At 43.1% G+C, this 26,697-nt stretch overlaps 1 pseudogene; it reads left to right on the top strand.

The window, feature by feature from the left end:
• Positions 1-12,747: 12,747 nt before the first annotated feature.
• On the top strand, positions 12,748-14,486 carry LOC122540171 (cold-inducible RNA-binding protein B pseudogene; annotated as a pseudogene).
• The last annotated feature ends 12,211 nt before the right edge of the window (positions 14,487-26,697 follow it).

The raw sequence follows: 26,697 nt of genomic DNA, 5'->3' as shown, positions 1-26,697 counted from the left end.
ACTAGATCAAACCATCTTAATCTTATGGTAAGGGAACATTTTGCCAATAATGACCATAATATGAATGAGTTTGAGGGGAAATAAGACAGTCTAAATAAAACAAAGGCGAGAGGTGAGGAGAGTTGACCACAGTAAATTGTGTTGAATTGTTAATGGATAAACTGAAAGGCAAAGAGTAAGTATTAAAATACATACTCCGTAAAATGTCAGAAGAAAAGTAAAAGCTTTTTGTGTTGTTAACCAATCATGATTGACAAATGAGGCAAGGCACAGTATCTTGTTGAAAGAAAAGGTTTAATCAAATGCCAGGATAAGTGGAAATTCAGTAGACTGAGAGAGACACTAAAGGATGCAAAGAAAGTAATAAGATTCAAAAAGGAAATGTGATACTGAAAAATATTCAGAAATATCAAAGTTGACAGCATTTTTAATAAACATTGTTCAATTATTAAATGGAACTGGGCAAAATGGGCCTAAAGAAGTGGAAGACTTGCTCAATGAGAACACTATCTGTTTTCACAGTGGAAGAAGAGAATGAACTACCAGTGTTGTAAGGATCTGAGGTACTCTGGAATGGAAACTAAGAAATAGTTGAGAAAATTGCTAATCCATTATTTAGAAGTATCCAGAACTCGTTCCAGACATGCCTTTGGATTTGAAACTTATAAATATTATTCATCATCTTGACTAGGGATGACTTTATCAAGAACGTGTCCAACTTTACAGTCTTGTTAAGTGCTCCATCTTGCAACATGGGCCTGGTGGCCAGGTAAGAGTCCTTTGCCGCTACCTTTGGAGCAAAGGTCACCAGTCTTTGGCGCATCTCGCCTCCACTTACACCCTCACCACTGAATCTCACTGGACCTCACCCATGCAGATGCCACTGATGCTGCTGGGAACCCAAACTTGCCTCCGGAAGCATCAGCCATGAGTCAGCACTAGGACAGCCTCAAAAATGCAGTATCTGTCAGAAACCCAAAGTCGTCTCCGTTCTGCTGGACCCTCTTGCTAACGCCGATGTCATTGCATCCAAGCTCTTCACCATGAGGTAAGAAAATAGAGGAAAAAAAAGAAAAGTGGACAGGTTGCATGAGCTCCACCAATAATACACATCAATGAAGACAATATCCTAGTAAACCTCGTTTGCACCCTCTCAAAAGCCTCCACATTCTTCCTAACATTCTTCCTATAGTGTGGTGACCAGAACTGCAAACAGTATTCCAAATACGGTCTAACTAAATTTTTATTCAGCTGCAACATGACTTGACAACTTTTATACTCCATGTCCTGACTGACTGTATGCCACCTTTACCACCATATCCATTTGTGATGCCACTTCTATAGAGCTATGGACTTGCACCCCAAGATTCCTCTTTATATCAACACTGCTATGGGTCCTGCCATTGACTGTACATTTTCCTCTTGCATTTGACCTCTCAAAATGCATCACCCGACACTTGTCCAAATTAAACTATCTGCTGTTGTTCCGCCCAACTTTCCGCTTATCTACATTATGCCATATCCTTCAGTAACCTTACACACTATTCACAATTCCATCAATTTTCTTCTCGTCTGCAAACTTACTAATCAGACCACCAACATTTTCATCCAAATAATTTATATAAATTACAGACAAGCAGTCTCAGCACTGATGCTTGCGGAACACCACTGGTCACAGACCTCCAATCAGAAAATATTCCTCCATAACTACCTTCTGTCTTCTATGACCAAACCAGTTTTGAATTCAATTAGTCAATGGATCCCAGTTGACTAGTCTGCACCAGTTTACAAAAGGTACCTTGTCAAATTCTATAATAAAGTCCATTTAGACAACATCTACTTCCCTACCCTAAATCACTTTTGTCACTTCCTCAAAAAACTCAATCAAATTTGTGACACAAGACCTCCCCACCCAAAGTGATGCTGGCTATCTCTATTAAGTCATGATTTGGAGATGCTGGTGTTGGACTGGGGTGTACAAAGTTAAAAATCACACAACACCAGGTTATAGTCCAACAGGTTTAATTGGAAGCACACTAGCTTTCGGAGCGACGCTCCTTCATCAGGTGATTGTGGAGGGCTCGATCGTAACACAGAATTTATAGCAAAAATTTGCAGTGTGATGTAACTGAAGTTATACATTGCAAAATTGATTGTCTGTTAAGCCTTTCATCTGTTAGAATACAGTGATAGTTTCACTTCTTTCATGTGTAAATCACAAAACCCTTTTTTTTAAAGTTGCATTCTCTGGTTAGCTGTTAACAATGGTGATAGCTAGACAATATGTTCACATTGTCTAGCTATCACCATTGTTAACAGCTAACCCGAGAATGCAACTTTAAATCACAAAACCCTTTTTTTACACATGAAAGAAGTAAAACTATCACTGTATTCTAACAGATGAAAGGCTTAACAGACAATCAATTTTTCAATGTATAATTTCAGTTACATCACACTGCAAATTTTTGCTATAAATTCTGTTACGATCGAGCCCTCCACAATCACCTGATGAAGGAGCGTCGCTCCGAAAACTAGTGTGCTTCCAATTAAACCTGTTGGACTATAGCCTGGTGTTGTGTGATTTTGTTTTAACTATCTCTATTAAGTACACTTGTGCCTAAGAATCTTCAGTGATTTCCCTACTACTGTAAAAGGCTCCCCAGCCTACAATTTCCTGGATTATCTCTATTTTCTTCTGAAACAAAGGAATAGTATTGGCTTCTGGGACCTCACCTGTGGCTAAAGGAGATACAAAGATTTCTGTCAAGACCTCAGCAATCTTGTCTCTTGCCTTCTTTTGTCTTATGGGTAGACCCCTTCAAGCCCTGGAGACTTACCTACCTTAATTTTTTTCGAGGTACCCAACAGTCCATCCTCTTAATATCAACAAGTCCTAGAATATCAATATATTCCTTGCTAATTTTACTATCTACCTACTACTAAGGGGGTCGTGGTATTTTGGGGATTTCAACATTCCTAACATTAATTGGGATAGCCGTAGTGAGAAAGGTTAAAAGATCAAGTGGAATTTTTGAAATGCTTCCAGGACATCTATTTAATTCATTACATAGAAGATTGTACAAGGAGGGCGGGGGGGGGGGGGGGGGGGGGGGTGTGGTTTGGACTTACTTCATCTACTTACCCAGCTGCATTAGTTAAAATTATCAGTGGGGCAGCATTTTGCAGACAGTGATCATAACTCAGATTCAAGATTGCTGTGGAAAAGGACATGGATGGGCCTGAAATCAAATGTTCACAACTGGAGGAAGGCTGATTTTAATAAGATCAGATATGATTTGTCCAGAGTGGACTGGGAGCAGATGCTTTCAAGTAAGTCTGCCTCAGAACAGGATGCATTCAAGAAGAAACTATGGAGAGTACACATGTTCCAATAAAGAGAAAGGGTGAGACCATCAAATTCTTTGAATGCTGAATATTGAGGGATATACACTCAGTGGATTCAGGGGAAAAAAGGAGGCATATGGCAGATACCAAGGGGTCAAAACAGAAACTCGAGAGAAGATAGAAGGTATATGAGGGAACTTTAAAAAGATCAGGAGAACTAAAGGTTCATGAAAAAGTACTGGCAGATTAAAAAAAGGAAAATTCCAAGTTGTTTTACAGGTACAGTAAGGATAATGAGGGAAAGAGTTATGCCCATTAAACCACAGTGGTAACTTGTGTATGCAGCTGGAAGACATCGGTAGGGTTCGAAATGAATACTGTGTGTCTATATTCGCTCATGAGGGGACGATATGGATACTGTATAGAGAACAGGGAGGAGGATTTGTGAAGGGTAGGTCTTGCCTTACAAGTCTTATTGAATTCTTCGAGGAGGTGACCAAGCATGTGGATGAGGGAAAAGCAGTGGATGTAGTGTACATGGATTTTAGTAAGGCATTTGATAAGGTTCCCCATGGTAGGCTTATGCGGAAAGTCAGGAGGCATGGGATAGAGGGAAATTTGGCCAATTGGATAGAAAACTGGCTAACCGATCGAAGGCAGAGAGTGGTGGTAGATGGTAAATATTCAGCCTGGAGCCCAGTTACAAGTGGAGTTCCGCAGGGATCAGTTCTGGGTCCTCTGCTGTTTGTAATTTTTATTAATGACTTAGATGAGGGAGTCGAAGGGTGGGTCAGTAAATTTGCAGATGATACGAAGATAGGTGGAGTTGTGGACAGTGAGGAGGGCTGTTGTCGGCTGCAGAGGGACTTAGATATGATGCAGAGCTGGGCTGAGGAGTGGCAGATGGAGTTCAACCCTGCCAAGTGTGAGGTTGTCCATTTTGGAAGAACTAATAAGAATGCGGAATACAGGGTTAATGGTAGGGTTCTTAGTCAGGTGGAGGAACAGAGGGATCTTGGGGTCTATGTACATAGATCTTTGAAGGTTGCCACTCAGGTGGATAGAGTTTGTAAGAAGGCCTATGGAGTATTATCGTTCATTAGCAGAGGGATTGAATTCAAGAGTCGTGAAGTGATGTTGCAGCTGTACAGGACTTTGGTTAGGCCACAGTTGGAGTACTGTGTGCAGTTCTGGTCGCCTCACTATAGGAAAGATGTGGAAGCTTTGGAGAGGGTGCAGAGAAGATTTACCAGGATGTTGCCTGGAATGGAGAGGAAGTCGTACGAGGATAGGTTGAGAGTTCTCGGCCTTTTCTCGTTGGAACGGCGAAGGATGAGGGGTGACTTGATAGAGGTTTATAAGATGATCAGAGGAATAGATAGAGTAGACAGTCAGAAACTTTTTCCCCGGGTACAACAGAGTGTTACAAGGGGACATAAATTTAAGGTGAAGGGTGGAAGATATAGGGGAGATGTCAGGGGTGGGTTCTTTACCCAGAGAGTGGTGGGGGCATGGAATGCGCTGCCCGTGGGAGTGGTGGAGTCGGAATCATTGGCGACCTTTAAGCGGCATTTGGATAGGTACATGGATGGGTACTTAATCTAGGTTAGAAGTTCGGCACAACATCGTGGGCCGAAGGGCCTGTTCTGTGCTGTATTGTTCTATGTTCTATAGGACTGTGATACAATTGAAGAAATTAGCATAGACAGAGACAAGGTTTTGTGGGGATATAAGAAAACAGTGTGATTGAGCCAATATCATATAATAGTTAAAAATACTAGAAAACAGCTTACCTGTTTTGAGGTAACATTATATAACAGTTAAGCCTATTCGCAGCAGAAGCAAATTTAAGTGGCAGAGTGTTGAACAGTTTACCTAAACACTACACAAGCTACCACAAACTGAACCTCACTGATGTTACAAGGGTTCAAGTCAAGTGACTTACTAACAGAATGTCATGTTGTGATTGGATTATTAAAGCTATCCGCATCTTTATAGAGTCATAGAGATGTACAGCATGGAAACAGACCCTTTGGTCCAACCCGTCCATTCCGACCAGATATCCCAACCCAATCTAGTCCGACCTACCAGCACCCGCCCCATATCTCTCCAAACCCTTCCTATTCATATACCCATCCAAATGCCTCAAATGGTGCAATTGTACCAGCCTCCACCACTTCCTCTGGCAGCTCATTCCATACCCGTACCACCCTCTGTGTGAAACAGTTGCCCCTTAGGTCTCTTTTATATCTTTCTTCTCTCACCCTAAACCTATGCTGTCCAGTTCTGGACTCCCCGACCCCAGGGAAAATACTTTGCCTATTTACCCTATCCATGCCCCTCATAATTTTGTAAACCTCTATAAGGTCACCCCGCAGCCTCCGACGCTCCAGGGAAAACAGCCACAGCCTGTTCAGCCTCTCCCTATAGCTCAAATCCTCCAACCTTGGCAACATCCTTGTAAATCTTTTCTGAACCCTTTCAAGTTTCACAACATCTTTCCGATAGGAAGACGACCAGAATTGCATGCAATATTCCAACAGTGGCCTGACCAATGTCCTGTACAGTCGCAACATGACATCCCAACTCCCGTACTCCATACTCTGACCAATAAAAGAAAGTATACCAAACGCCTTCTTCACTATCCTACCTACCTGCGACTCCACTTTCAAGGAGCTATGAACCTGCACTCCAAGGTCTCTTTGTTCAGCAACACTCCCTAGGACCTTACCATTAAGTGTATAAGTCCAGCTAAGATTTGCTTTCCCAAAATGCAGCACCTCGCATTTATCTGAATTAAACTCCATCTGCCACTTCTCAGCCCATTAGCCCATCTGTTTAAGATCCTGTTGTAATCTGAGGTAACCCTCTTTGCTGTCCAATACACCTCCAATTTTGGTGTCATCTGCAAACTTACTAACTGTACCTCTTATGCCTGCATCCAAATCATTTATGTAAATGACAAAATGTAGAGGACCCAGCACCGATCCTTGTGGCACTCCACTGGTCACAGGCCTCCAGTCTGAAAAACAACCCTCCACCACCACCCTCTGTTTTCTACCTTTGAGCCAGTTCTGTATCCAAATGGCTAGTTCTCCCTGTATTCCGTGAGATCTAACCCTGCTAATCAGTCTCCCATGGGGAACCTTGTCGAACGCCTTACTGAAGTCCATATAGATCACACCTACCGCTCTGCCCTCATCAATCCTCTTTTGTTACTTCTTCAAAAAACTCGATCAAGTTTGTGAGACATGATTTCCCATGCACAAAGCCATGTTGACTATCCCAAATCAGTCTTTGCCTTTCCGAATACATGTACATCCTGTCCTTCCGGATTCCCTCCAACAACTTGCCCACCACCGAGGTCAGGCTCACTGGTCTATTGTTCCCTGGCTTGACCTTACCACCCTTCCTAAACAGTAGCACCATGTTAGCCAACCTCATGTCTTCCGGCACCTCACCTGTGACTATCAATGATACAAATATCTCAGTAAGAGGCCCAGCAATCACTTCTCTATGTTTAAAAAGTAAGCCAAACTTAGAATCAATGGAGTTATATGCTTATTCTCGGCAACTAGAATGTAACTGTCACTGCTTCGTAATAAAAATTCTCAATTTTTTAACCTATTGGCAACTGATTATTCGAAGAAGAAAAAGAGCATATCCCTCACATTTGAACAGTCAAACAGGTGTAAATGTAGAAAAGTCTCCAGGACAGCATGAAATTTAAACCAGGTTGTTAATATGGAGTAATGATGTGGAGATGCCGGTGCTGGAGTCCAACAGGTTTATTTGAGGGTACAAGCTTTCACAGCACTGCTCTTTCACTACCTAACGAAGGAACAGCACTCCAAAAGCTTTTATGTTCAAATAAACCTGATTTGGATGTGCCAGTGTTGGACTGGGGTGGACAAAATTAAAAATCACACAACACCAGGTTATAGTCCAACAGGTTTATTTGGAAACACTAGCGCTGTTCCTTCATCATAAGATCTTATACTCCACAACCACCTGATGAAGGAGCAGCGCTAGTGCTTCCAAATAAACCTGTTGGACTATAACCTGGTGTTGTGATTTTTAACTTTTGCCCATAGTAATGATTATGGAGGTAGGGTTGGGGGTTCATTTAGCTAAAATCACTCTCACAATTTCTTGCAAATGCTGTTTTTAGTTCACTGCTCAAAATAACTTCGAGCTTTACAAAAACGCAACTCAGATATTCATGAACCAAAAGTTAAAAATCAACCTTTCCTGTGTGTTAGGACCTTAATTTTTTATTATTATTATGTAAGAAAGATCATAAAAAATATGAACAGGACTAGGCCATTTAGCACTTCAATTCTGCTCCACTGTTCAATAGGATCATGGCTAATGTGATATTCCTCACTTTCCTACATTTACCGTAATCCTTAATTTCCCGACTGATAAATGTCGTCATCATCCTCAAAAAAAGTCCTAAAAATGTACCTATGGCATACAGAAATGTTGGAACAACAGTAGGCAATTCAGCCCATTGAGCCTGCTCCATCACTTAACATGATTTTGACTGATCAAACATTTCATTGCCTTTTGTGATTGAATCTTATCTCCACTCCTCCAGCCTGCATCCCCTTTCTTTCATCTCCACTCCTCCTCCATCCTGGATCCCCTTTCTTTCATCTCCACTCCTCCTCCAGTCTGGATCCCCTTCCTTCCGTCTCCTCGCCTCCTGCAGCTGGGATCCCCCTTACATCTCATTGTTTCCTCCAGCCTGGTGCTCCCTTCCTTCCATCTCCATTTTTCTTTCTGCTTGGATAAGTTATGGACACCAGTAGCTGACCAAGGCAGTCATTCACAGAAAACCTCCGGAGGTTTACCATTAACAATCATTAGAGCAATAATGTTAACTCTGGACTTGTGACACAGCAACAAAAATATTCCAGACACGATTGTATTATTGCTTGATTCTTGACATTTTTTTACCTCTAGTCTTGCAACTTTAAACTGAATTAATATATTTGGGGAGATAATTCCAGATTTCACTACCCTGTGTATGAAAGTCCTTCCCTATTTCACTCCAAAATAATCTAGCCATTAATATTATTTTCCCTTATTCAACACTCCCTTTTCAGAGGAAATAGTTTATCTGTGTTCATGGAAAACATTTATCATTTCTTGATTCAATTACCCCTCAAGCTTCTAAACTTGAGGGAATTGTTGCATAAATGACGTGTTTTCATAAATAATCTTTTAAATCCTCTATCATTCAGATGAATTAGAGTCCAAATTTGAATGCCTAACTCCACTCAAGACTCTGCACAATGAAGATATTGTCACTCCCCTTGTATTTTTGCCTCTGTTAAAAGGCCAACATGCCATTTACATTTTGACTCCTTTTTTACTAGATTATCATTAAATCATACTTCTCAAAGGCAATTGAGAATGGACAATAAATGTCAGCATGTCTAGCACTGTCCTGTGAATAAATAAACTAAAACACTGATCTTTAAAGTTAAAAATCACACAACACCAGGTTATAGTCCAACAGGTTTATCTGGAAGTACAAGCTTTTGGAGCGTTGCTCCTTTATCAGGTAGCTAGTGATAAGCTACTTGACAAAGGAGCAGCACTCCAAAAGTTTGTACTTCCAAATACACCTGTTGGACTACAACCTGGTGTTATGTGATTTTTAACTTGGTCCACGCCAGTACATCACCAACACCTCCACAACATAGCTACTGATCTTTATGACATTAACCAAGATACACTCTGCTGACCTGAAAATAACCTGTTCATTCCTATGCTACTTTCTGTCTGTTAAACAATCCTCAATCTATGTTCATATATTACTGCAAATCCCTTGAGGTCTCGACGTGAGGAACAATCTCTTGTGTGGCATCTTATCAAATTTCTTCAGAAAATCTAAATGCATTATAAACTTTGGCTTCCACATATCTAGCCTACTAGGTGTGTTTTAAAAAGGCTCTTAAGAAAGAGTTAATAAATAACTAATATAGCACCATTTCCCTTTCATGTAAATGTGTTGACTCCCTAAATGTTTTCAGCCTTTATCTCTCTTGCCTCCTTTAAGACACTGCTTAAAACTTGCTTGATCACACATTTAATTGTTAAGTTTTAGTGAATGTCTTATAGGACAGTGAGGCACAGATATTTAGAAAGCAGAATTTCAGACCTTAGTGTAGTCACAGCCACCCATAGTGGAGAAATTCAAATCGGAGATGTTTAGTCTTCCCAATATTTAGAGAAAGTTTAAATTCACTATTAGTGGATGTCAGGCAAACGCTCTGAAAATGTAGGTAGTGAACGGAATCTGAGGTGAAGCTGCATGTCATGGGGAGAAAGAGACAGTCATCTACGGTGGTACAATGCACATCAGGTCAGAAATGGAAGAGCACAGAGATCTTGGAAGGTTATTGTGCTGGAGAATATGATTGAGATTGAAAAAGTAATTTGAAAATAAGAATAGGACATCATGTTGAGGTTGTACATGACATTGGTGAGGCCTCTTCTGGAGTCTATGTGTGCAGTTCCTGACGCCATGTTATAGGAAGGATATTATTAAACTGGTGAAGGTTCAGAAAGATTTACCAGAATTTTGCTGGGAATGAAAGGTTTGAGTTATAAAAATAGGCTGGAACTTTTTTCACTGGAGCTTGAGAGGTTGAGGGGTGATCATTTAGAGGTTTATAAAATCATGAGGGGCGTAGATAAGATGACTAGCAAAGATCTTTTCTTTAAGGTGGTGGAGCCTGAAACTAGGGGTGAATTTGTTAAGGTGAGAGGAGAAAAATTTTAAAATGATATGAAGGGCAACCTGTTCACACAGAAAGTGGTTAGTGTGTGGAATGAACTGCCAGAGGAAGTGATGGATGTAGGTACAGTCACAAAGTTTAAAAGATGTTTGGATAAGTATGTAAATAGGAAAGGTTGAAGGGAAATGGGCCAAACACAGGCAGGTGGAACTAGTTTAGTTTGGGAACATGGTCGGTGTGGACTAGTTGGACGGAAGGATCAGTTTCTGTGCTGTTTGACTCTAACTCTAATGATGCTTAGTAAAGGGAAATCACATTTGACTGTTGTTTCTCTGTCAAAAAGTGTGGCACTGGAAAAAGCACAGCAGGTCGGGCAGCATTTGAGCAGGAAGAATGATGAAGGGATTTATGCCCAAATGTCAACTCTCCCACTCCTCGGATGCTGCTTGACCAGCTGTGCTTTTCCAGCGCCAGTCTTTTAGACTCTGACTCTTGAGCATCTGCAATCCTCTCTTTCTCCTAATTACTGTTTCTATGTTCTGAATTTGCCTTTTGATTGATGGAGAATCTGTGATGGTGGCTATTTTTCATCTGAAAGCTGATTCTGAATTTCCACATTAATTCTACCGTAGACAACAAGTTCTGTCAGGAAATGTTTTGACTTTTGGAGTTCTGGGCACCATATTCAAAGCAACAGATCCATAGCATGGTTAATCCATTATTTGAGATTATGTTGTAATCAAATCATTCAACATAATAGGACATTGTTAATGGGTACTATAGATTAAAATGTTCTAGTCTGATTGTATTTATCAAGTTTACTTATGTTAAAGTAGAACTTGGGGAGAATGATACGACTGAAAAAGAATGATTTTAGGGTGCTTTCTATATATTAAGTTAAATACAGTGGATGTTCAAAGAGATTTGGAGGTTCAAGTGCGTAGATCTTCAAAATGTCATGAATAGGTACAGAAAATAAACAAGAAGGCTAATGGAATGCTTGCCTTTATATCTAGAGGGTAAAAACAATGACTGTAGATGCTGGAAACCAGATTCTGGATTAGTGGTGCTGGAAGAGCACAGCAGTTCAGGCAGCATCCGAGGAGCAGTAAAATCAACGTTTCGGGCAAAAGCCCTTCATCAGGAATAAAGGCAGAGAGCCTGAAGGGTGGAGAGATAAGCTAGAGGAGGGTGGGGATGGGGAGAAAGTAGCATAGAGTACAATAGGTGGGGGAGGGGATGAAGGTGATAGGTCAGGGAGGAGGGTGGAGTGGATAGGTGGAAAAAAAATTAGGCAGGTAGGACAAGTCATGGGGACAGTGCTGAGCTGGAAGTTTGGAACTAGGGGGAGGTGGGGGAAGGGGAAATGAGGAAACTGTTGATGTCCACATTGATGCCCTGGGGTTGAAGTGTTCCGAGGCGGAAGATGAGGCGTTCTTCCTCCAGGCGTCTGGTGGTGAGGGAGCGGCGGTGATGGAGGCCCAGGACCTCCATGTCCTCGGCAGAGTGGGAGGGGGAGTTGAAATGTTGGGCCACGGGTCGGTGTGGTTGATTGGTGTGGGTGTCTCGGAGATGTTCCCTAAAGCGCTCTGTTAGGAGGCGTCCAGTCTCCCCAATGTAGAGGAGACTGCATCGGGAGCAACGGATACAATAAATGATATTGGTGGGTGTGCAGGTAAAACTTTGATGGATGTGGAAGGCATCTTTAGGGCCTTGGATGGAGGTGAGGGAGGAGGTGTGGGCGCAGGTTTTACAGTTCCTGCGGTGGCAGGGGAAGGTCAGGAAGGAAGGGTGGGTTGTAGGGGGGGCGTGGACCTGACCAGGTAGTCACGGAGGGAATGGTTATATCTAGAGATTTGGAGTGTAAGGACGCAGAGGTTATGCTCCAGCTGTACAAACCTCTGGTTAGAACCCACTTGGAGTACTGTGAACAGATCTGGTCACCACCCTTTAGGTGTGGTGAAGGGCTTTTGCCCGAAACGTCGATTTTCCTGCTACTTGGATGCCGCTGTCCTGCTGTGCTTTTCCAGCACCACTCTAATCTAGAACTCTGGTTTCCAGCATCTGCAGTCCTTGTTTTGCCTTAGGAAAGATGTATATTAGCCTTGGAGGGAGTATAATGTTCATATATAAGAATTAGGAGCAAGAGTTGGCCATCTGGCCCTTCACGCCTGCTCCGCCATTCAATAAGGCTGATCTTTTCGTGGCCTCAGCTCCACTTACCCGCTCTGTTAGCATAACCCTTCATTGTTCAAACAAAATCTATGTTAGCTTTAAAAGCACTGTATCTCGTCATACAGTTTGACGATTGCTTCTGCGAAGCGCCTTATAAGGAAATGTGATTAAAGTGTTCTACACATAATTTTTTGCTGAGGGTGATATTGAAGCCATGTGGAAAAGATTTGAAACGTGGGACAGAGCGTAAAAAGGAGCACGTTTGTGCTTTGAGTGCTTGATATGATGTCCTGATCGCTTAATCCTGTTCTTAATTTACTGGGATCTCAAATTAGGCTAATTTCCCTCCATTGGTCAGTGGTTTTTATTTATTCTCCTGCAGCTGCTCTTTAAGAACTAGCCGAGCCCCCGAATTGAAAGGGGTGGGAGAGACGGCCATCTTCTCTTGCGGCCATTGAAATGAGGCTATTTCCGCTCTCTGCTTCCTCTTTGTCTGTTTGTGCGGACTGACTGACTGATCGGCGCCATTCTCCGCTCCTGCACTTTCAGCTTCGAGTGCGCACTAATCCCCTCACCATGTCCGACGACGGAAAGTTGTTCGTCGGCGGCCTGAACTTCGACACAGACGAGCAATCCCTGGAAGAGGTTTTCTCCAAGTACGGCCAGATCGCTGAGGTGAAAGTGATTAAGGACAGAGACACCATGGCTTCCCGCGGCTTCGGCTTCATCACTTTCGAGAACCCGGACGACGCCAGGGACGCGCTGCAGGCCATGAACGGAAAATCCATCGACGGGCGGCAGATCCGAGTGGGTCACGCCGAGAAGAAGTCGGGAGGAGGCCGTGGTTACGGTGGAGGCCGAGGCGGTTACAGTAACCGGAGGAGAGGCGGCGGCGGCGGTTACTGGGATGCTGACAGGAGCTCCGGCTACAGCGGCGGAGGCCGCTACGATCCAGGAGAGCGGGACAACTACTCGGCTGGATACAGGAACCAAGGAGCATACTACTACGGCAGCGGCGGTGGTAGTTATGGAAGTCGCCCTTACAGGGACTATGATTGATCACATCTAGAGAAGCATTTCTGCCAGATTCAGGATCGACTTTCCACCTTGTTCTTAAAATGGCGCTTGGAACCACAGAAAGCAGCATCTGATGATTATGATTTGCCTGTTATGTTAAAATGCTAGAAAACCATTTTCTCTGTTGTCATGATTTAATCTTGTTACCTGTTGTTTAGTCTGGAGTACTGCCCCATGATGGCCTTTCGAACATAATACCATGTCGTTTTCTATATTTTTTAAAAATTAGGACCTTTGGTCGTTTGAACGTTCATTGCCGGTTTAGATCACCATTGAATCTCTTTTCATCAGCTCCCTTTGGAATTTGTTGAAATCGTTTTGCTTTCTGGTGAGATTTTTTCCACAATTCCATATGGTGCAAAGAAAGGGCGCGCAAAAAGCACTTTTCCCTGTTTCCCCCATGTGGCCGATCCCCAAACGCCATTTTATCTTTGGAATCTCCGGTTGTTATTTTTAAATTGACTGATCGCTGGAACAGTGATCGTACGATGTTCATTGAATGCTTCAACTTGGCTCCAATGACTCGTTATGAGGATTGAACTTTTTTTTTAAATCGTTCTTTGTTTTTTTTTAATATTTAAATGTCTTTGCTTGGAGAAGTGATCAACTCCTAGAAACTGCTATTTTGGGGAGAAAAACTTTTTGAATGCTGCCACAAGTAAGTTCGTGTGGTTTGATCCATTTGCTTTCTCACCTTTATTGTAGTGAGAGATCCATCGCACGACAGCAATTTCTGCTAGCTTGTTTCAAGAGACTCTTGAACAATCTGATCGTGGTGTTTTGTTTCAAAATTTGTTGAACTGTAGTTTAAAAGTCAAGTGCCGTTTGTACTTCCATCAGCTGGCACAAGCTTTGGAGAGAACCATATTGTTTGGGAGACAAATCTTTATCAGTGGATAAAATACAGCTTCAGAAACACAGTGGCTTGTCTTTGTATACATCACTCAAATTCTTTTCAAGGAGATGAATTCTGATAATTAATCCCAAACGCTTCTTTTCATAATCTGATTTTAATCATGTAAGTATATTTGACGGTGTTGCTTTTGAGGAAATTCCCTATGCACTGTGAAGTTCTATGATTCTAAAGCATTGGGCATTTAGTTTGAGACTATCTTATTAAACTTTTTTTTTCTCCTAGATTACTGAAAGATATTGTCTCCTTTGCCAAGATATGTCATAAATGATTGTGGTTAATGTGTACCTGGGTAGTGTGTCTGAAAGCTCTTTTCCTGGAATGGTTACCTAGGATCAGACATTGCCATAAAAGCATTTATAGCTAGTAATAAAACCCCATCTTGTTGTACACCTACCAGCAAGAAGAGATGGGAAGTAAATTTGGTAGTAAACAGAAATGCACATTTTTAATCTTTTTTTTTTCCTATGTGGAAATCAAATTGGATTGTTGCATATAACTTTGATTCATTTTTTTGTTGGTTCAAAGGTATGTGGGAATGAAACTTAGAAACAGGAGTGGGCTATTTAGTCCTTGGAGCTTGTTTTGCCATTTGTTGAGATTATAACTAGCCTTTGATCTAACTCCATATCTATTACACCTTTGAATCATAAAATCATCAATTTCTGAATACAGGTAGTTCTTCTACAACACTGAGTGTGCTCTTGTGCCACCCCATGTGTAGAAAAATCATGCTTTGTAAACGGCGCTTAGTGTTGGTGATATAATCACATTACACCCAATACACACTTTAAAAGTTCGCACTTTAGAAACAGTGTGTCAATTTGTCAATCACGTTATAGCAAATTCACATTAACGAAACACGTGTTACAACAGAACAATCTGCACATTTTAACTGACAATGATGTGATATGGACCAGAGGATTTTTTTTATCTATGACTTTGCTTTGCTGGGTCACCAGGATTAACTCTCTATAAAATCATACGTGGGCTCTTTTACTTCCAGCAAAGGAGGCAAATGGGAGCGTCAGTTTTAACATCTGAACTGTAAGACAGATCTGACAGTAACTAAAGATAAGTTATACCTATAGTTAAGAAGTCATGAGACAGGAGTGTGAAAAATAGCTTTCCATGTTTGTTAATGGGTGCATCTTCCACCTACACTTGAGCTATACACCATCCAGCAAAAGCAGCCTATTTGATTGGAGGTTGGTCTACACCCACACCTTAAACATTCTCTCGATCGACCAGTTACGCCAGTGTCTACCATCTACAAGCCAGCGATGGAACAATATAATTCCAAGTCAGGATGGTAAATGCAGCTGGTGCTGTTGCCATGGATTTGCTATACTGTCCTGCGACGTGGTAAAGACTGTGGGTATGGAAATCTAAACCCTTCCTATTCATATACCCACCAAATGCCTTTTACATATTAGTATACCAGCCTCCGCCACTTCCTCTGGCAGATCATTTCATCCACAAGATGCACTGCAGCAAACTACCCAGGCTTCTGCAATAATGCTTTCCATACCCACAGCCTTTACCTAAGACAGGGTAGCAGATACATAGAAACAGCACCAGCTGCATATACTATCCTGTCTTGGAATTATTTCTCTGTCGCTGGCTTAGAATCCTGGAAATCATGCTGTTCATGTACACCTACATCTAATAGACTACAGTGGATGAAGATGGCTTATCCTCAATCAAAAGTATACAGAATCCTAGGTTGTATTAATGGGAACGCAGAATACAAAATAAAATTAGGATAAGCCTGTATAAAACACTGGTACATTATAGAGTACAGTACTCCATCCGGATTTGGGAGGAAATGTGAAGACATGGAGCAGAAATAGCTGTGGCATTACATCATGTCTTCTGTTGCAACTTAAATAAAAGTCAGGAGGTCTGGCACCAGGGCTGCAGTCCAGTTCCAGGCAGACATAAGTTAACATCAAGGATGAAGCTATGAGGAACAGAAGAACATCAGAAATCGAGTACAAGCAGCATTATCAGGTAAGCTATGGGACAGAACAATTCATTAAAAAGAGGATAATCCTGACCAGGGTGGAGGGGGCATTGATTTAATGTAAGGGCACAGGTTTAGAGGATATATGAGGGAAAATGTTTTCACCTGGAGGATGGTGGGAATCTGGAACTCACTGCTGTTAAGGAGTTTAAAATCACACAACACCAGGTTATAGTCCCAACAGGTTTATTTGGAAGCACTAGCTTTCGGAGCGCAGCTCCTTCATTGGGTGGTTGTGGAGTATAAGATCGTAGGACACAGAATTTACAGCAAAAGTTTAATGTGATGTAACTGAAATTATATATTGAAAAAGACCTGGATTGTTAAGTCTCTTATCCTTTAGAATGGGCATGTTGGCTTCAATTCTTCCATATGTAAATTCTAGAACTTCCTTAAAGTGGCATTCTCAAGTGAACTTTAATAGGTCCTATGTTGGCCCAGATAATGCATTGAACATGTGTGAGGCTGTCTGTGCCCTAATGTTCAGACTGATTCTAATCTAAAAAGGATTTACAGAACCTTAGCTGGATTCATATAGTTTTTGAGCAAAATAGAATGTAATTCTGCAACTACAAGTAAACACCACAAACTTATATGCATGTGTGTGGGGTGGGGGAAGTGTATCTGTGAGCGTATGAGAGGGCCAGCGTCTGTAGGAATGTGCGCATGTAGTGCAGTGGGATCACCTGTAGTGTGACATGAACCCAAGGTCCAAATTAAGGCCATTCCCCATGGGTGCCAAACTTGACTATCAGCCTCTGCGTTATAGCTTATCCCAAAGTCTGCCTTGGAGAATGGTCACCCAAAGGTCCAAGGTCGAAAGTCCCGGACCACTGAACTGCTCGCCGACTGGGAGGGGACACTCCTATCCGTTGATTGTTGTGCGGTGTCCATTCATCTGTTGCTGTAGCCTCTGCTCGGTCTCAGCAATGTACCATCCCTGTCACGGAATTATACCCCATTACCCTCACACACACTGTCTGATACTCCTACCGCCCTGCATATGCACACCCACATATAAGTTTGTGGGGTGAATTTGTGTTTGCAGAATTACACTTTATTTTGCTCAAAAACTGCATGAATCCAGGTAAGATTCTGTAAATCCCCTTTTTTTAGATTAGAATCACTCTGAACATTGGGGCACAGATAGCCTAACACCTTCAATGCATTATCTGGGCCAACATGGCACTTACTGTTAAAGTTCACTTGAGAGTGTAACTTTAAGGGAGTTCTGGGATTTAAATATGAAAGAACTGGAACTAAAAGATGAGAGACTAAACAAGCAATCCAGGTCTTTTTCAATATATAATTTCAGTAACATCACACTGTAAACTTTTGCTTTCAATTCTGTGTCCTGTGCTCTTATACTCCACAACCACCTGATGAAGGAGCAGCACTGTGAAAGCTAGTGCTTCAAATAAACCTGTTGGACTATAACCTAGTGTTGTGATTTTCAACTGAAGATGAGGACTGCACCTGCTCCTTCATGTTGCCATTTTGCATTCAGCTTTAGCTTCAACATGTGCAGTATGAAGGTGCCATGCTGATTGAGTAAACAACATAGTATATTATAAAGGCAGAGCCTGCAGTCTTTCAACCCCCTTTCCATCCCAGACCCAGAGCCATTCGATTAGATTAGATTACATTACAGTGTGGAAACAGGCCCTTCGGCCCACCAAGTCCACACCGACCCGCCGAAGCGAAACCCACCCATACCCCTACATTTACCCCTTACCTAACACTACGGGCAATTTAGCATAGCCAATTCACCTGACCCTGCACATCTTTTGGACTGTGGGAGGAAACCGGAGCACCTGGAGGAAACCCACGCAGACACGGGGAGAACGTGCAAACTCCACACAGTCAGTCGCCTGAGGCGGGAATTGAACCCGGGTCTCAGGCGCTGTGAGGCAGTAGTGCTAACCACCGTGCCGCCCACATTCGATCTTTCATCACATTCAGTGTTTATACTTACATGTGATGGTCTCTGTCTCCTATAACACCCTTGCATGTTTCACAAGTTAATGGATTACTTTTGGCAAGCATTCCCTTTTTTTGGGGGTCACTGACATCTCAATAGTGCAGAGGCTAGTGGCAGTGTTCAATTTGCAAGCACCAATGGCATGGTACAAATCTCCTTTTGACCAGCATTTAAACCCTAACAATGCTGCACTGTGCATACATTGCATCTTGAACCACTGCAGTCAGAGATGTACGGCACAGAAACGGACATGCTGACTAGATATCCTAAATTAATCTATAACCACTTGCCAGCATTTTGGCCCACATCCTTTATGCCTTTTAAATCAGCCTCCACCACTTCCTTTGGCAACTCATTCAATATATGCACCGCCTTTTGTGTGAAAAGGTTGCACCTTAAGTCCCTTTTAAATCTTCACCCTCTCTCCCTAAACCTGTGCCCTCTTGTTCTAGACTCTCCCAACCCAGGGAAAAGACCTTACCCTACCCATGCCCGTCATGATTTTGTAAGCCTCTTAAGGGTTACCTCTCAGCCTCCAACGCTCCAGGGAAAACAGCCCCAGCCTCTCCCTATAGCTCAAATCCTCCGACCCCTAGCAACATCCTTGTAAATCTTTTCTGAACCCTTTCAAGTTTCCCAACATCTTCCTATAGGAGAAATACCAGAATTGCACACAATATTCCAAAAGTGGCCTCACCAATGCCCTGTACAGCTGCAACATGATCTCCCAACTCCTATAGTCAATGCTCTGACAATCAAGGAAAGCATACTAAATGCCTCCATCGCTATCCTATCTACCTGAGACTCCACTTTCAAGGAACTGTGAACCTGCACCCCAAGGTGTAAGTGTATAAGTCCTGTCCTGATTTGCCTTTCCAAGATGTGGGTAGAGTTATAATGTTTAAAAGACATTTGGATACGTACATGAATAAGAAAGGTTTGGGCTAAGTGCAGGCAGGTGGAACCAGTTTAGTTTGGGATGATGGTGAATTGGACTGGTTGGACCAAAGGGTCTGTTTTTGTGCTATATGACTAAGTCATTATATCCTCCTGGACACACTGTTCAGTATAGTTACAACACTGACATCAACCCAGCAATGTGGAAAATTGCTCAAGTATATCCAGTGCATAAAGTAAGGTCAAATCCAACCCAGCCAATTACCACTACGCTAATCTATTCAGAATATCAGTAAAGTAATGGAAAACATCATTGATGGTGCTATCCAGTTGCACTTAATAATAATGTTCTCACTGGCAATTCTCTTAAATTATCCTATAAGGAGAAACTGGTTTTGATGACTGAAGGGTCAACAATAAGAGGACTCCGATTTAAGGTGGCTTGTATAATTTTTGCTTTTGTTGAAAACATTGGGTTAATCCTGGTGCCTCCTTGTGAAGAGATCATTTATGACCCAGTAGCCAGTTCACTGTACAGATGGTATTTAGCTCTTGGACCATAATCCACCTGTTGTTGGCTTAGCAGTGAGAGTATAGTGATGGAATTAGCATTCTCCAAGACCCTTGAGTTGAAAACCTTAACCTTGAAAGAGATGCTCAGGCTACATCTGAGACAGCAAAGATGCAGTAAGATTACAAAGTGTTGTCTTTTCTCATACCTAGGCCTAGGTGGTACAGATCTCAATATGTAGAGGAGCACATTGAGGATGCAGCACCATTAATCATTGAGCACTGTCAGGAAGGCAGTGATGCAGTATTCATGTCCACAGATTAGTAATATAGACCCCCTCAGGGCTAATATTCTAGTAACTTGGGTTCAAATCCCCTCTATGGTAAATGGCAAAATATGAGTTTGACAAAAATTTGGAATAAAAAGCTAGTCTGATGGTGACTATGTAATCACTCTTGATTGTTTTTTTAGAAAACAACAATCTTGATGTCCTTTTAATGAGGAAAATCTGCTGACTTCACCTGGTTTGACTTACACGTAACTTCAGACCCACTGAAATGTGGTTGACTCTTAACTGCCCTAAGGGCAATAAATGCTAGTCCTTGGCCTCCTCTATTATCAAACCCTTACCACGTGCCACCTGGAGAAAGAGCACCTAATCTTCTGCTCTGGGATCCTCTAGCCACATGGATCAATGTGAATTTCACCAGTTTTTATATTTCCCTTCCTCCCCACCTTATCCCAGATCCAACTTTCCAACTCGACACCAACCTCTTGACCTGTCCATCTTTCTTCCTGCCTATCTGCTTCACCCTCCTCTCCAACCTACCACCATCACCCCCACCTTCATCTATATATCACACTCTCAGTTACCTTCTCTTCTCCCCACCCCCTTCCATTTATCGCTCAGTCCCCTTGGCCCACAAGCTTCATTCATGATGAAGGGCATATTTGATCTTTTGAGCATACTCTGCTATTCAATAAGATAATGACTGATCTATATGCATTTGAATTGCACATTCCCATCTCCAGATTGGTCTGCTATAGTGCATGTTTCATTAACGTCAATTTGCTGTAACGTGATTGACGAATTGGGGACAATATTTCTGAAGTGCAAACCTTTAAAACGTGTGTTGGCTGTAATGTGATTACCTCGCCAAAACTTTAAGCGCTGTTGCTAAAGCACAATTTTTCTATCATGCAGAGTTGCACAAGAACATATCCACCATGTTGTGGAAGAACTATCTGTATTCCCACAACATGTGATTCCTATGTTCATTGCCTCACAGAAGTCTTAGCTACCATTGCCTTAAAAATATTTAATCCCACCCCTCTGTCCCCTTCTGAGGCAAAGTTGCACAACCTGCTGAGAGAAGCCAAAATCTTCTCATCTCTGTTTTAAAAGGAGAATCCTTATTGTAAAACATGCCCCTTTGTTCTGGATTCACAAAGAAAAGGAAACATTTTCTCATCCATCTTGTCAAGACCATGCAGGATCTTTATACTTCAGTCAAGTCATGCCTCACTCTTCTAAATTCCTGTGAAAACAAGCCCAGCCTGTCCAACCTTTCGTTATAAAACAACCACTTACTCCTGGTCTCAAACTTGTAAGCTTGCTCTGAACTTACCTAACTTAAATAAGGAGGCCAAAACTGGACATAGTATTAAGATGCCCTGTATAATGGAAGCGTAACATCCATACTTATATATTTAATTTCTCTCATCATAAAGGATATGTTGTGATTCATGCACTAGAATCTCTATGCACCTCGGAACTTCACATTTTCTGCACTTTGTTCTTAATCTATCAGATTTTTGCCCACTCATTCAACCTACCTATATCAATCTGCAATTTACTTACGTCACTAGGGACATAAAAAAAATACACTAAGAGGGAGGTCAACAGATAAAACACAGCGTGAGACACATTGCACACCAAATAAAAATTGAGAGAGTAGACACCAGATAAAGAACGAGAGCATAGATATCAAATAAACATTGGGGAGGCAATGACTAGTGGTATTATCGTTGATCTATTAATCCAGAGACCCAGGTAATGTTTGAAGGACCTGTGTTTGAATCCTGCTACTGCAGATGGTGGAACTTGAATTCAGTAAAACAAAATTTGGCATTAAGAGTCTGATGGTGATCATGAAACCATTGCTGATTGTCAGGAGAAGAAAACCCATCTGGTTCACTAATAAAGAACTAAGCCCTTTAGGGAACGAATCTGCCATCCTTACCTGATCTAGCCAACAGTCAAGATTAGAGTAGTGCTGCAAAAGCACAGCAGGTCAGGCAACTTCCAAGGAGCAGGAAAATCGACGTTTCGGGCAAAAGCCCTTCATCAGGAGTGAGGCTGCGAGCTTCAGGGATGGAGAGATAAATGGGGGGGGTGGGGCTGGGGAGAAGGTAGCTGAGAGTGTAATAGGTGGATGGAGGTGGGGCTAGAGGTGATAGGTTGGAGAGGAGGGTAGAGTGGATAGATGAGAAGGAAGATTGACACGTGGGACTATGCTGAGCTGGAAGGTTGGAACTGGGGGTAAGATGGGGGAGGGGAAATGAGGAAACTGGTGAAGTCTACATTGATGCCATGGAGGTTGACAAATCCTGAGGCAGAAGAGGAGGCGTTCTTCCTTCAGGCATCGGATGGTGAGAAAGTGGCGATGGAGGAGGCCCAGGACCTGCATGTCCTTGGGAGAGTGGGAGAGGGAGTTGAAATGTTCGGCCACGGGGTGGTGAGGTTGATTGGTGCAGGTGTCCTGGAGATGTTCTCTGAAGCGCTCCACGAGAAGGCATCCGGTCTCCCCAGTGTAGAGGAAACTGAAGGTAGCAACGGATACAATAAATGACGTGTGCAAGTGCAGGTGAAACTTTGATGGATGTGGAAGGCTCCTTTGGGGCCTTGGACAGAGGTCGGGGGGGCAGGTTTTGCAATTCCTGCAGTGGCAGCAGACGGAAATGGTCTTTGCGGAAAGCGGATAGGGGTGGGGAGGGAAATATATCCCTGGTAGTGGGGTCCATTTGAAGATGGTGGAAATGTCGGCGGATGATGCGATTTATGCGGAGGTTGGCAAGGTGGAAGGTAAGGACTGGGGGGCCCTGTCCTTGCTGCGGTTGGAGGAGTGGGGTTCGAGGGCGGAGGCGCTGGACATGGATGAGATGCATTGGAGGGAATCTTCAACCATGTGGAAGGGGAAATTGTGGTCTTTAAAGAAGGAGGCCATCTGGTGTGTTCTATGGTGGAACCGGTCCTCCTGGGAGCAGATGCAGCGGAGGCGGTGGAATTAGGAATACAGGATAGCATTTTTGCAGGAGGTAGGGTGGGAGGAGGTGTAATCCAGGTAGCTGCGGGAGACAGTGGGCTTGTAAAAAATGTCAGTGTTGTGTCGGTCATCGTTTATAGAGATGGTGAGGTCCAGGAAGGGAGGGAGGTGTCAGAGATGGTCCAGGTGAATTTAAGGTCTGGGTGGAATGTGTTGAAGTTGATGAATTGCGCTCAACCTCCTCAGAGCACGAAGTGGCGCCGATGCAATCATCAATGTAGCAAAGGAAAGGGTATGGTTGGGTTTGGTCGGGTGTTGGGGGGGGGGGGGGGGGGGGGGGAGGAGTAGTGCCGGTGTAACTCTGGATGAGTGACTGTTCCATGTAGCCAACAAGGAGACAGACATAGCTGGGGCCCATGGCTACCTCTTTTGTCTGGAGGAAGTGGGAGGATTCGAAGGAGAAATTGTTGAGGATGAAGGCCAGTTCAGCCAAACGAATAAAGAGTGTCAGTGGAAGGGTACTGGTGGGAACGTCAGGAGTGGAAGAAACAAGAGGGCTTAGAGGCCCTGGTCATGGCGGATGGAGGTGTACAGGTACTGGATGTCCATGGTGAAGATGAAATGTTGGAGGCTGGGGAAACGGAAGTCTTGGAGGAGGTGGAGAGTGTGGGTGGTGTCCCGAACATATGTGGAGAGTTCCTGGACCAGGGGGATAGGACAGTGTCGAGGTAGATGGAGATGAATTCAGTGGGGCAGGAGCAGGCTGAGACGATGGATCGGCCAGGGTAGTCGGGCTTGTGAATCTTGGGTAGGAGGTAGAATCAGGCGGTACGGGATTCCCAAACTATGAGGTTGGAAGCTGTGGGTGGGAGATCCCCTTAGGTGATGAGATTGTGTGTGATCTGGGAGATGATGGTTTGTGACTCCAGACCTACAGTAATGTGGTTGACTCTTAAGTGCCTTCTGGGCAATTAGAAATGGGCAATAAACCACAAGAGATAGAAGACAGCAAGTTAAACACTGCAAGACAGCATACACAGGATAAAACACTGTAAGAGACAGAGAATGCAGACACTATATAAGTGAGACAGTGCTCACACCAGATAAAACACTGCAAACAACTAAAGAGAGTGCAAACCCCAAACAAAGCAATGTGAGAGAGTGGGCACTAGATAAAACTGGAAGGAAGAAATTCTAGAGGCTCTGACCCAAATTTTTAAACCGTCTCTGGCCACAGGGAGGTGCCAGCAGACTGCAGGACAGGTAATGTGCTTCCATTTTATAAGAAGGGTGGCAGAGGTAAACCGGGGAACTCTAGACCATTAAGTCTCACATCTGTGGTAGGGAAGCTATTGGCGAAAATTCTGAAGACAGTTATTCTCCATTTAGAGAGGCAAGGTTTGATCATATTTAGTCAGCATGGCTTTGTCAGACAGTTGTCATGTCCAAAAGATCAGGCTGAATTTTTTAAGAGATGACAAAATGTGCAGATGTGGATAGGGCAGTTGATGTTTTTATGAATTTCATCAAGGTTTTTGACAAGGTCTCACATAGGAAACTGGTAAAGAAGGTAAAAGCCCTTGGGACCCAGGATAACTTGGCAAATTCAATCCAAAAATTGGCAGTGTGGTAGGAGACAAGGGTGGTGTTTGAAGGTTGCTTGTGTGATTGGAAGCCATTGTCCAGTGACATATCATAGGGATCTGTGCTGGGTCCCTTATTGTTCGTGATATATAAATGATACAGATGAGAGTGTAGAGGGATGATAAGTAAGCTTGTGAATAACACAGATCAGCCGGAGGGTTGACAGTGAAGAAGAAGGTCTTAGGTTGTTAAGTTCTTTTCATTGAGATTCTTAAGCCCTTGATGCAACTGCAACATGCCAACCTCTGTGAACAATCAAAATTTCATTAAGCTTTCTTGAAAAACTCTTAACATAATTCACACGGCTCCGTAAGCCATGTCAAAGATCTCTCTGAACAAAAAGACCAGTCCTTCCTTTATGCAGTTCAAAAGTTTCACATTACAGTCAGTAACGTCCACAGGATGACCCACAGCTATTCCCCCACAGTCACATGCCACTCAAGATACAATGTAGTGATCACATCATTTCCAGAAACAATGTAATGTAAGTCATTCCTAGGTGGCCAGACCTGTTGGGAATCGTTTTTTAACTGCAGGGAGTAGTCAGAATTTTGATTGCAATGTTCTTATTGATTTAGAGTCATAGAGATGTACAGCATGGAAACAGACCCTTCAGTCCAACCCATCCATGCCGATCAAATATCCCAACCCAATCTAGTCCCACCTGCCAGCACCTGGCCCAGATCCCTTCCTATTCATATACCCATCCAACTGCATCTTAAATGTTGCAATTGTATCAGCCTCCACCACTTCCTCTGGCAGCTCATTCCAAACACGTACCACCCTCTGTGTGAAAAAGTTGCCCCGTAGATCTCTTTTATATCTTTCCCCTCTCACCCTATACCTATGCCCTCTGGTTCTGTACTCCACGACCCCAGGGAAAAGACTTGGCCTATTTATCCTATCCATGCCCCTCATAATTTTGTAAGCCCCTATAAGGTCAACCCTCAGCCTCAGACGCTCCGGGAAAACAGCCCCAGCCTGTTCAGCCTCTCCCTATAGCTCAGATCCTCTAAGCTGGAAATGTGTTGCTGGAAAAGCGCAGCAGGTCAGGCAGCATCCAGGGAACAGGAGAATCGACGTTTCGGGCTTATGCCCGAAACGTCGATTCTCCTATTCCCTGGATGCTGCCTGACCTGCTGCGCTTTTCCAGCAACACATTTCCAGCTCTGATCTCCAGCATCTGCAGACCTCACTTTCTCCTCAGATCCTCTAACCCTGGCAACATCCTTGTAAGTCTTTTCTGAACTCTTTCAAGTTTCACAACATCTTTCCGATAGGAAGGAGACCAGAATTGCATGCAATATTCCAACAGTGGCCTAACCAATGTCCTGTACAGCCGCAACATGACCTCCCAATTCCTGTATTCAATACTCTGACCAATAAAGGAAAGCATACCAAATGCCGCCTTCACTATCCCATCTACCTGTGACTCCACTTTCAAGGAGACATGAACCTGCACTCCAAGGTCTCTTTGTTCAGCAACACTCCCTAGGACCTTACCATTAAGTGTATAAGTTCTGCTAAGATTTGCTTTCCCAAAACGCAGCACCTCGCATTTATCTGAATTAAACTCCATCTGCCACTTCTCAGCCCACTGGCCCATCTGATCAAGATCCTCTTGTAATCTGAGGTAATCCTCTGCACTGTCCACTACACCTCCAATTTTGGTGTCATCTGCAAACTTACTAACTGTACCTCTTATGCTCGCATCCAAATCATTTATGTAAATGACAAAAAGTAGAGGGCCCAGCACCGATCCTTGTGGCACTCTACTGGTCACAGGTCTCCAGTCTGAAAAACAACCCTCCATCACCACCCTCTGTCTTCTACCTTTGAGCCAGTTCTGTATCCAAATGGCGAGTTCTCCCTGTATTCCATGAGATCTAACCTTGCTAATCAGTCTCCCATGGGGAACCTTGTCGAACGCCTTACTGAAGTCCATATAGATCACACATACCGCTCTGCCCTCATCAACCCTCTTTGTTACTTCCTCAAAAAACTCAATCAAGTTTGTGAGACATGATTTCCCACGCACAAAGCCATGTTGACTATCCCTAATCAGTCCTTGCCTTTCCAAATACATGTACATCCTGTCCCTCAAGATTCC

The sequence above is a fragment of the Chiloscyllium plagiosum genome, unplaced genomic scaffold (assembly GCF_037043375.1).
Source record: "Chiloscyllium plagiosum isolate Xiang-an unplaced genomic scaffold, Cpla_swu_hap1 HiC_scaffold_3, whole genome shotgun sequence".
Classification (NCBI taxonomy): Eukaryota; Metazoa; Chordata; class Chondrichthyes; order Orectolobiformes; family Hemiscylliidae; genus Chiloscyllium; species Chiloscyllium plagiosum.
Note: the sequence above shows the minus strand (reverse complement) of the source record. Positions and strands in the feature narration are given on the sequence as shown.